This window comes from Gossypium arboreum, chromosome 4, assembly GCF_025698485.1.
Source record: "Gossypium arboreum isolate Shixiya-1 chromosome 4, ASM2569848v2, whole genome shotgun sequence".
NCBI classification, from domain to species: Eukaryota; Viridiplantae; Streptophyta; class Magnoliopsida; order Malvales; family Malvaceae; genus Gossypium; species Gossypium arboreum.
Window position 1 is genome coordinate 33,764,401 of NC_069073.1, and position 11,534 is coordinate 33,775,934.

Here is an 11,534-nt window from a genome sequence, read left to right on the forward strand (position 1 = left end):
TAATTCAGACGGTAAAGATAACCGATATGCCACTAGCCCAACTCGTTCAATAATCTCATATGGTCCGATGAATCGTGGACTCAATTTCCCTTTTCAAACAAACCACAATATTTTTTTTGTGGCGACACTTTCAAAAATACTTTATCCGTAATCTGAAATTCAATATCTTTTCATTTCAAGCCTGTGTACGATTTCTGTCGATCTGAAGCTGCTTTCAAACTATGGTGTATTACTTTCACTTTCTCTTCTATTTCTCTGATCAGATCAACCCTGTGAATACGGTGCCATTTTAGTACTTGATTGGAAACTATTGTTGTAAGCAAATTCAATCAACGATAGATATTTCTCCCAGCTACCTTTAAACTAAAAAATGCAACATCACAAGATATCCTCAATTATCTGAATAACTAGTTTGGATTGACCATCCGTTTGCAGGTGAAATGCAGTGCTAAAATGTAGTTTTATACCTAAAGCCTCTTGCAATTTCTTCCAAAATCACGAAGTGAATCTTGGATCCCTATATAGATAGTGGCACTCCGTATAATCGAACAATCTCTAAGATATACAACTCCACCAATTTATCAAGTGAGAAATCTGTACGTACCGGAATAAAATGAGCTGATTTCATCAATCTGTCAACAACAACCCAGATCACATCTTTCTATTTCGGAGATAAGGGAAAACCCAATACGAAATCCATTGTTACTCTATCCCACTTCCACTCAGGAATCATAATAGGCTGTAATAAACCTGACGAAACTTGATGCTCAGCTTTGACTTGTTGACAAATCAAACATTTTGAAAAAAAATTCTGAGTTATCACGTTTCATGCTGTGCCATCAATAAAGCTGTTTCAAATCGTTATACATTTTCGTGCTTCCCGGATGTATTGATAAACAACTATTGTGTGCTTTGTTTAGAATCTTTTGAATGAGTTCAGCATTTCTTGGTACACATATTCTATCACGAAACATCAAACAATCATCAGGCTCTATTCAAAACTCTAAATCAGAAGTCGACTCACATTGAGCTCGTTTTGCTTGCAAATCATTATCAATTTTTTGAGCCTCATAAATCTTCTGTAGAAATAACAGTCTCGCTTTCAACTCGGCTACTATCAAACCGTCGTTAGACAAAGCTAATTGTGTGTTCAAATCACTTAAAGCAAATAATGACTTTCGGCTCAAAGCATCAATAAATACATCCGCTTTCCCCGGATGATAGTCAATCACTAAGTCATAGTATTTTAGCAATTCCAACCATCTCCGCTGTTGCAGATTCAAATCTTTCTGAGTCATCAGATATTTCAAATTTTTGTGGTCAGTATAAATATGGCATTTCTCACCAAATAAATAATAACGCCAAATTTCAATGCGAACACTATCGCGACTAAATCTAGATCGTGTGTTGGATAATTCATTTCGTGTGGCTTCAACTGTCTCGAGGCATAAGCTACAACTTTGCTTTCCTGCATCAAAACACAACCCAGGCCATTTAACGATGCATCATTATAAACTATGAATTCTTTACCTGACTCAGGCTGAACTAACACTGGTGCCTCTGTCAATAATGCTTTCAACTGCTCGAAGCTCTACTAACACTTTTCTAACCATTCAAATTTAACATCTTTTTGAAGCAATTGTGTTATCGGAGTCACAATCATCGAGAAGCCTTTCACAAATCATCTATAATAGCCGGCTAGTCCTAGAAAACTATGAACTTTAGATATATTTCTTGAAGGCTTCTAATCTATTATCACAGAAATTTTGCTCGGTCAACTCGGATACCTGCAGCTAAAACTATATGTCCCAAAAAACCAACCTTTCACAACAAAAACTCACATTTACTAAACTTTGCAAACAACTGTTTATCTTTCAAATTTTGTAATATGATTCTTAAATGCTCGACATGTTCAGATTTATCATGAGAGTAAATAAAAATATTATCAATAAACACAACTACAAATCGATCTAAGTCCTGCCTAAAAATTCGGTTCATCAAGTCTAAAATGTAACAGCCCGATTTTGGGCTTAGTCGGGACAGTCTTTTTGAGACCACCAATTCGAAGTTAGAGAAAATATTTTATCATTATTTTGGAGTTATAGCATGTTTATATTACTGCATGAAAAATTTCGCGAAGAAATTTTAGCGTTTAAGAGCCTAATTACGAAAAAGGACTAAATCGCATAAAGTGCAAAAGTCTTGATTTGATAGCTAAGGGTTTTAAATTGCCATGAATCTTAAATTGGTGGTATTTAAAGGGAAATTAGACCCTTTAGAGAGGCTTGGCCAACCATAAGAAAAAGAAAATAAAATAGTCAAAGTATTAGGTATTTGATAACCTAATGTGTGATAAAATAATACCCTAAAGCCTAGCCTTCATATTTTTCATTCATCATTTCTTCTTGAAAGAAAATATCAGCCAATGGAGGGTTTTGGAAGCTTGAAAAATTTCAGCCACTTAATCTCCCTACAAGTAAGTGGTTTTGATAACTTTCCTTGATAATTTTTGTATTTTTAGAACCCTTGTAGCATGAGCTTTCAAATGAGGGGACCATTTTGCAAAATGATTGAAATTATAGGGTTTTACCATGAGTGTGTTCATGTTTTTTTATAAAATTTTATGGAAGAAAATGAATTATGGTTGTGTAATAAACAACTTTTGTGAAGTAGTTTTTAGGGAAACCCTAACTAGGGACCATTTTGCATAAGATGAAAATTAGATTATAAATGTGAGAAATAATGAAAATTTTGGGTTGCTATAAGATTAAAAAGGGTTCGACTAGGAAAAATTCGATAAAAATCAATTTTCGAACCTAGGGGTAAAATGGTTATTTTGTGAAAGTCTAGGGGCAAAATGGTCATTTTGCCCAATTTTTAAATTGTTGAGTACCTAGATTAATAAAATGATTAAAATTTGAATTATTATTATTATATATCAAGAATTACAAAATCCGAATCTAGACCGGGGGCAAGCCAAGCAAGTAGACTAAAACTGACTAGTTGCCTACATTTTGTAATCCGAGGTAAGTTGTGTGTTAATAATGCAACTATATCTTTATGATGTGTAATTGAGTTTTTATGGCATAAATTGTCTTGATTTTGGAATATGAGAATACGTGTGGAGAAATTTATGTAGTAAAGACTTTCGTTGAACCTTTGAAACAGACTTGGATATTTGTACCGTGATAATGGGTCATATGTGTGCTAGTATAAGACATGTCTGGGACATGCATCGGCCACAGCATGAGTGCTAGTGTAAGACATGTCTGGGACATGCATCAGCCTCAAGATATTTAAACCAGTGTAAGACATGTGTCGGACATCCATCGACATTGAGACGAGAGCTAGTGTAAGACATGTCTGGGACATGCATCGGCATTGAGACGAGAGCTAGTGTAAGACATGTCTGGGACAATGCATCGGCCTCGCGATATACAAGCTAGTGTAAGATCTGTCTGGGATATGACGTCAACTTGTGGTGTGTCAGTGTAAGACTTGTTTAGGACATGGCATTGACACCAATAGATGAGAGCCAGTGTAAGACCTGTCTGGGACATGGCATCGGCCTTGCTATATGAAAGCCAGTGTAAGACCATGTCTGGGACATGGCGTCGACATCTTAACCCATGTTAGGGCTGAGTATCCGGTAGTACTCCAAAAGGTTCAACAAAAGATTTATGATTTATATCAAAATGAGAAAAGTTATGATCATGTGATGAGTGGTACAAGTACCTAATTGAAATGTATGAGATATGGGCTCAATATATGTAATATGAATTATATTGGACGGTGATGAGTAATTTGTATTTACGTCTATTTATGGTATTCATGAATACGCTATGAAAGGTTATGAGCATATTGCTTTATGATAAGTAGTTGTTGTTTATTTTCATGCAACTTACTAAGCTTTATGCTTACTCCCTCTCCTTTCCATTTTCTTATAGTGCCGCCTAATTAGCTCAAGGATCATTGGAAGTCAGAGGCATCGATCACACTATCATCCGAAGCACTTGGTATAGTTAGATCTTTTATTTTGATTATGGCATGTATAGGACCCTGACTTTTGAGTTTTGTGTCATTGTTAATTGGCCAAATGTGTTGGCTTACTTTAGCATTCGATTCATTTTGTATAAGGCCATGGATAATGGCTAATATTGAAAGTTTATATATGAATGCATGATAGGTTTTCATGAATGTGAAATTGACGGCATGGTTGAATAAAACAAATGTATATATGCCTTAGCTATAGTTGTTTGGTTGAGAAATCATATTAAGCTAGACTTTGATTTGTTGGTTGATGTTAGATTGTGTTTTAGGGTGGCAAAGGCTTGGTAGATAGCCTTATATTGTCCACACGAGTAGACACACGGGCATGTGTCTAGGTCGTGTGTGACATACGGTTAGCCCCATGGGCGTATTGTTTAGTCGTGTGTCCCCTGCACATAAAATTTGCAAGTTAGAACGCATGGTAGTGAACACACAGGCAGGGACAAGGCCGTGTGTCTTAGCCGTATAGAGGACATAGCCTCTAGCCACGAGCATGTTCCTTGGTCGTGTGTCCCTTATTGGATGCTGACGTCAGAAACAGAATGTCAAGGTTTTTAGACACGGGCTAGGACACGGGCGTGTCATGGCCATGTGAGGGACACCGGCCATAGACACGAGGGTGTGTCAGGCCGTGTGAAAACCCTTGTAGGTTCAAATTTAGAATTTAATTCGCACAGGCTCGGGGCACAGGTGTGTCCCCTTGTGCATAGGCCGTGTGAACCACACAGGCCATCAGCACGGCAATGTCATAATAGCCACACGGGCATGCTGCCCTTCTACACGGGCCTGTGCCCTGTTTCAAGGGTCATCTTTATTAAGTCAGTTTAAGGACCCGAGTTGGTTCTAAATGGCATCCAATGAATGTTTGAGGCCTCGTAGGCCTATATTAAGGAGTTTAAACAAAGCTCGAAAAATTTCTAAATTTGATCAAGTCCTAGTGACTTGGAGATGATTGAATGCATGTGTTTAAGTTTAGTAACGCCTCGTATTCCATCCAGGCGTAGGGCACGGGTGTGGGGTGTTACACATAAAAATAGTTGGTGCATTTGTTAATCCAAAAGGCATAATAAGAAATTTGTAGTGTCCATACATTGTTCTAAATGTAGTCTTTGACACATTGGAGTCTTTAACTCACAATTGATAATAACCCAATCTCAAATCAATTTTTGAAAACACTGTTTCCCTTTTAACTAATCAAACAAATCATCTATTCGTGGAAAATGATATTTATTCTTGATCGTCACTTTGTTGAGTTGTCGATAGTCTATATACATTCTCATAGTGCCATCTTTTTTTTTTCACAAATAACACCGATGCACCCCAGGGAGAAAAACTCAGTCTAGCAAAATCCTTATCTATCAACTCTTGCAACTGAGCTTTCAATTCTTTTAACTCGGTCGGTGCCATTATGTATGGAGCTATCGATATCAGTGTTGTATCCGGTATTAATTCAATACCAAACTTGACCTCTCTGATAGGTGGTAAACTCGATAATTCTTCGGGAAATACATTTGGGTACTCACACACAACTGGTACTGATTCAATCTTTGTTTCTGTCACTTTCCTATCAAGTACATAGGCAAGATAAGCTTTACACCCTTTTCTCACAAATGTTTGAGCTAACATAGACGGGATCACAACTGGCAAACTATTCAGATAATTAGATTCAATTCTAATAGTCTCATTGTTCTGGCATTTCAGTTCTATTGTCTTTCGTCTACAATCCACTATAGCATCATGCATCGCTAATCAATCCATACCCAAAATCACATCAAATTCATCGAATGGCAACAATATCAGATTAGTCAGAAAACAGAAATCCCGATGCATTAACGGACAATTCTTGCAGACTTTGTCAACCAAAACACATTTGCCTAAGGGGTTCAACACTCTAATCACAAATTCATTAGAATCTACAGGCAAAGTCTTACTGGATACTAAATTCATACATATATAAGAATGAGTTGATCCTGGATCTATCAATACAATCACATTAGTATCATGGAGAGTGAAAGTACCAGTGATAACATCTAGAGATGACGCTTCTTCTTGTACGCGAATAGCGTAGGCTCTGGCAGGTGCTCTAGCATCGGATCTCACAACAGTATCTCGAGTTGCACCTCTACCACCTCTCACATCTCCAACATTACGAAATGATCTTCCTCTCACAGTAGGGTTGCTCAATCTTACATTCTGAGACTTATCTTTTTCATCTAGCTCAGGACAATCCCAAATGAAATGTTCATACGAGCGACATCTAAAACAGGTTTTATCATTCAATCTACATTCTCCAAAATGTCATTTTCCACATCATCCACATTCAGGTTTATTTGATCTAACATTACCCACACTTGCCACTGACACAGCTGGAGTTTTTGAACTCATAATTTTCTTCCCACGATCTTTATAAGAGTATTCCACTGGTGTATTTGATCGACTAAACAAATCTCGAGATTTCTTTGATGAAGAGTGATATGGCATACTCATTGATCTTTTTCTCAAGTCTTTAGCTTCTGAATCTGCTTTTCTCTTTTCTTTACTAAGATCCTTGGCTTTACAAGCCCTTTCAACCGGAACTACAAATTCTTTCAACTCTAGAATTCCAACTAGTAGTTTTATATCTTCATTCAACCCGCCAATGAACTGCTTACACATAATCTCCTCAGTAGATGCATACTCTCGAGCATACTTGCTTAATCGTACGAACTCTCTTTCATACTCGGTGACAGTCATGTGGCCTTGTTTTAACTCTAAAAACTCTTTATGCTTTTGATCAAGGAATAGCTAACTTATGTATTTCTTTCGGAACTCTGTCAGGAAGAATTCCCAAGTCACTCGTTCTCTTGATACTACAGACACCAAAGTATTCCACGATTGATATGCAGTGTCTCTCAGCAATGATACAACACATTCAATACATTCCTCAGAAGTACAAGACAATTCATCGAATACACGAATAATATTTTCAACCCAGAACTCAGTTCTTTCAGCATCATCATAAAAAATAGCTCGAAACTCTTTAGCCCCATGTTACAAATTTTATCCACTGATGGCTTGTTCAACCGTATCAGATCTACAACTTGAGGAGCAATAGGGATTTGTTGAGGTATAGATGGGGGTGGAGGTTGTTGAGTAGCCGGATTAGTACAAATGTATTGCGTGAACCATTCGTTCATCATTTGGAAAAAGGCTTCTTTAGCCTCACCTACGTGACTACTCAACACAGGTCTAGATTCAGTAGGCCTTGTCCCTTGAGCAGGAGCTAGCGCATTACTTTCTACATCATCCGCTATAACTTGTTCGGGGTCCATTACTATACGAAAACACAATTTAAGCTGTTAGGAATCATCACACTATCACAGAGTATATAGACATGATATCTAGACTCTCACACATGCTACATTAGTCCTAGAATCGGTTAAATTGCAGCTCTGATACCAATAAAATGTAACAGAGTAGGGTTACCAGGCATTACCAATCAATATACAACATTTAGCTTACATTTATTAACCTCAAGCATTCATTCTCATATATCATTTAAAACAATCACATTGTCCCTTATAAGGGCCTACGGGGCCTTAATCATTCTTTAGAAGTGGTTCGGGACTAAACGATAACATACAAAAATTTCAAAAAAACTTAGAAATTTTTCAATCATACAAGGGTCACATGCCCGTGTGCCTCACACGGCTAGTAGACACGCCCGTGTCTTATGCCATGTAAAAATAGGGCATACATACTAACTTGCATCACACGACTGAGGACATGCCCGTGTGCCAGACCTTGTGAAAACTGGAGAGTATACTAACTTGGGTAACATGGCCAACCACACGCTCGTCTGCTAGGCTGTGTGCCATATAGGGGGTATACTGACTTACACCACACGGCCAGTCACACGCCCGTGTGTGAGATCGTGTGGAGCATACTAACTTCAATTCAATTTCAACACCAAGGGACACATGACCGTGTAGCATAACCGTGTGTTGCACATGGTTGAGACATACGCCCGTGTGGACAAAAATAGGCCATTTGCCAAGCCAATTTTCCACCCTTTTTTCACATACTTACATAAGCTCATATGGTATCATTTTAAGACAAATTATGCAGCCACAAGTCATCAACCAATACATAATCATACTATATCCATTTCAACTAAATTCAATACTCAATTCCATATCATTTACCTATTCAAATACCAAACAATTTAATTTGCTTTCCTAAGCATAATTCACATGTATAATTCATTTAGCAAAACTAATCCGAACATACATAACCACTTTAATTCCATTCATTCATTATAGGTCTATTACCAAACATTAAAAGTAACTATTTGCACATTCATAAGCATCAACAAGTTCATCATTTTAAACCAACTCAAATGGCTAAAATACATATCCATCAAACATACCAAAATGACTCAAGCCTATACATGCCATATACCATATATACATAACTTCAAAAGTACCAAAATAGATGATCAATAGTGCGATGAAGTCTCTGACGATCCCCGGATCCAAGCTAGCTTTGCAGAACTATAAAACATAGAAAATTAAACAAAGTAAGCTATAAAGCTTAGTAAGTTCGTATGTGAACATGAAATAATAATATCATCAACATTTAAAGCATAATTCATGAGCTAACATAAAATTTATTCATATCCTCATTCATGAGTTCTCAAATTCATCTATCTCGATACTTGAATAGGTTTCTGTACATACCTGTATCAATACATTTCTATTTCTCATCAATACTCTTATCAAATCACTTCGGTTTATAAGTGCTTACGATAAAAATTCATCAATTTTTCAATGACATAGTCCAACTATGGTCTTACACATTCGTTGCCAAGGCCCTGCCGTGGTCTTACATTCATATGCCATAACCCGGTTATGGTCTTATTATCCAATTTGCCATAGCCCAGCCATGGTCTTATTTGGCAACTTACCTTATTCAATTTGTACATGTCATTTACTATCTCAACAGTTACCCAATAGAATAATTACTATCTCAATTTCATCTATCAAACAAATAGATACACTGTTAAGTTCAATTATACGAACTTACCTCGTATACGAAATTGACAGATTGGGTTGACTACTCGATAACCTTGCTCTTCCCCCCATCTAAATTCAAATTCTTTCTTTCTTGATCTATATGAAAAATTTCGTGAGCTAGCTTTAGAATGTATTCATAAAAATTTAGAATTTTTCATCAAATTTTACAACTTTATATTTTAGTACCTAAATCATGTTTTCATCAAAAATCACTTCGTAAAAGTTGTTTATCTATCAACAACCTTTCATTTCCAACCATATATTTCTAATTTTCAACATATTCATCCATAAACCAAATTTCATACATTGATAACTTTTCAAATTATTCCCCCAAATAGATAGATTAGACTATTCTGATTCTAAAAATATAAAAATTACTAAAAACGTGACTTGATTTCATACCTTTTTAAGCTTGGAAAGTTTTCTTCCTCTCTCCTAGGGTTTCCATAAAAATTTTGGGGAAGAAGACATGAAAATAAGATGATAATTTCTTTTTAATTATTTATCATCTTATAGATTTTGTGATTTCCAATTTAGTCCCTACTCTTTTCTAATTTTTCCATGGATGAGTCATAAAAAAATCTACATACTTTTCTTTAATGGCCTAATTACCATATAAGGACCTCTAGTTTTGAATTCCATAGCTATTTAATCCTTATAGCTACTAGAATTCAACTTTTTCATTTTATGCTACGTAATTAAACACTCAATCGATAAATTTTTCGTATCAAAGTTTTCACACGACATGTCTATCATAATACAGACCATATAATAAAATGAAAATAAACTTTATTTTCAGATCGAATTTGTGGTCCTAAAACCACTATTCTGATTTCACTGAAATTAGGCTGCTACACGTGTGAGCATATATATACAAAAATTGATAAGTTACAGTTATATGATTTAGCACACTATGTGTGAGCTATCCTGGGTATCCAATAGTATTTTAAACGGTTCAATGGGCATTATTCAGATAAGAAACAGTAAGAGAGTGATATGTAGTATGGCATGTACATATATGAACATCTTTGATATGATGATACATGGAAATTATGTAAGTTAAGATGAGTAATAAACTCAAGTGTTATATGTTGAGAATAAATGGTTATCAATGTTGAATTTATATGAAATATGTTCAAGTATGCTAACATGTGTTGTTGTTTGATTGTTAGGCATGTGCCAAGCTGTTGATTGAATGCTATTATGTTTACTTATAAGTTGCATTGAAATGGTAAATGCTCAAATGGAAATATCCTTGTGTTCATGAAAGAGTGGTAAAGTTTAAATTATGCAATTTCTTGTGAAATGGTTTATCATGTGATTAATTTGAAAAGAGCTATGTTTAAATGCATTAGCTTGTGGCTATGGTTGAATGGTATGCTTATGTCTTGTGTGTTATGCATATGAAATGGGTGTAGAATGGTAATGAAATAGTAAGTTCATACTTGAAGTGTAAAATGGCGAAAAAGAGAATGATATGTTGAATTGATGTTGTTATTTAAGTTAAAGAAAGTAAATGCAATGGAAAGCAATGAAATGCAAATGAAAATAAGAAAGTTTGAAAGGGTTTTAAGTTATTTAAATCCTACTATACTAGGGATGATATGTATATGTGATGTTGTGGATTTATTCACTTTGTGAGTTGTTGAATATGGTTTTATGAATCTTGTGGTATCGGTATAGGATTAGTCTTGATATGTATAAATTTTATATTTGAAATGGATTTATATGATTAAAGTTTATACGAGCTTACTAACCATTTATTGCTTACGTAGTTGTTTTTCCTTACTTTTCAAATTTTCAGAAGCTCGATTGGGTTGGAAGCTAGTCGGAGATCCATCACCCTATCTAACAATTATATCAGTAGATTTTGTTGTCTTGATTAAGGTTATAATGACATGTATAGTGGACTTATGGTTGATGATTGGTTGAATGTTAGTTGATGAGTTGGGCATGTATATGTCATTTCGGGTGATGTAGCTTTGGTACATTTGGTGCCTTGTTGACATGTGTTAATTTGATAATGTGTTAAAGCATGTTTGAATGGACAAAGTGATATCTGATGAATTGACTCAACATGGTCAAGACATGGTATGCTTTGGAAGGGTTTTGAATAGATGTGCATGATTTGAATATGGTTGGGGTACATGTTGAGTGTTGGAACCATCTAGATATGGTTAGATTTGTATCTTTAAATGGCCAAAATGGTATGGTTATTATGTATCAATTATGTAACACCCCTCACCCATATTCAATGCCAAAATAGGGTTACGGAGCATTATCAAACTTATAAAACAATTAAACATTCACTTGCATACATTTTCACATTTCATGCAATCATCATCCAATCTCAATCAAAATGCCCATTATATGAGCCTACGAGGCCCTAAACATGCATTGGAAGTGGTTCAGGACTAGACTGATAACTTT